Here is a 1692-nt window from a genome sequence, read left to right as displayed (position 1 = left end):
GGCCATTTCTTCTTGATTTTCCTTGCAAGGAGCGTTCCTTGCCTTCCTTGAGTTCATGAGTTCGACACCTTGAGGCTTCACTCCTTGGGATTTTGCTTTGAATTAATTCTTGAAGGAGTCCGATAAAGCTCACTTAGTGAACTGAGCTTCATGTTGTTTCCTTGCTTTCTTTAGTGCTCAGTTAACTAATTGAACTGAGCTTGGTGTCTTGCTTTCACCCATTTGTTCTTGTGAAGCTCAGTTTGCTTTCTCAACTTAGCTTTCACTCTTCTTTGATTTTTGCTACGCTTTTTCTTCCCTTTGCCATGCTTTCTCTTTCCTTGGGCACGCTTCTTAAGCCACGATTTTCTTATTTTCTTCTTTCTTCACCTACAAGTAATCAAATCAACCAATCAAAGTATCACAAAATTCGCAAGGTTTATAAATCAATTATTTATCAATTAAATTTGGTTTAAACCTCATGATTTAATATCAATTAAAGGGTGGTTAATTGATTCAAAGAAATCATGCAATTCCACTCCAAATTACTTGCTTACAATACAAGAAAGTGCATAAAACCTAATAAAAACAAAGAAAAAGGCTAGTGAAACTAGGCTAAGATGACTTGTTATCAGTTGCCAATAGGGGTGATCAATTCCTTGAGGCTCCTCCTATCTTTGTTGGTTCCATCCATAATGAGTATCATCATTGAAGTTCACATTTCCTACAATACAATTAGGACCAAACTCATAGCCAAAGTGAGAATTCATAATGGAAAAACAAAATAAATCTAACAAAAACTAGAAATAAGCAAAAGACAAATCTATTCACAATATTAACATATGTACAATAACCAATAACATAACACCATTGCATATCCCCGGCAACGGCGCCGGTTTGATGATTAGACTTTTGACGGTTTAGAATTCACAAATGAATTCTCGTTGCAAGTATAGTTTCTAAACCAATCAATAATCCTTTCATACAAAAAAATTGTTTGTCCCAAGTACAAACCCCTAAATTTATAAACCGAAGTATTGAACCTCGGGTCGTTCTCCCTAGGAATTGCAATAAAGTGTTCTTGTTATTGGTTATGAGCTATGTTTGGGGTTTTTGAGATATTAGACATGAAATGTAAATGGCAATGAAAATAAACTAACAACTAGAAAAGCTCTTGACAAGGAATGAGAACTAGAAGTCCTATCCTAGTTATCCTCCTCAATTGTGACCACAATTATCCATTGCTACCACTTAGTTAACCTCTAACCATGGAGGAAAGTCAAGTGGATGAATCAACTTGCATTGATTCCACAAGTCCTAGCCAACTCCCAGGGAAAAGACTAGCTTTAGTGGTATCCAAGTCAATTGGCAACCTCTAATTATCAATCAACAAAGGAATTGGCTAACTCAAGCATTACTAAGTACTCCACCTAGGCCAAGAGGAACAAAATCTACACTAAAATCCAACCAAGCATTTTATCAAACACTTGGAAGGAACTAAAGAAAAGCATAGTATATAGATAACAACAATGAAATCTAACAACAATTATTGTAAGAAATCAATAACAACAATAAAAAGGAACACAATTATTATGAATTACCTCTAATTGAATTGAAAGAGAAGAGAAGGAACAAAAGTAGATCTACAACAAAGCATGGAAACAAAATAGAAGAGATTACAACAAAAGAATAGAGGAAGATGAATGTAACAAC

Source organism: Arachis ipaensis, chromosome B10, assembly GCF_059453495.1.
Source record: "Arachis ipaensis isolate K30076 ecotype BB chromosome B10, ASM5945349v1, whole genome shotgun sequence".
Lineage (NCBI taxonomy): Eukaryota > Viridiplantae > Streptophyta > Magnoliopsida > Fabales > Fabaceae > Arachis > Arachis ipaensis.
This window is presented reverse-complemented; position numbering follows the sequence as displayed.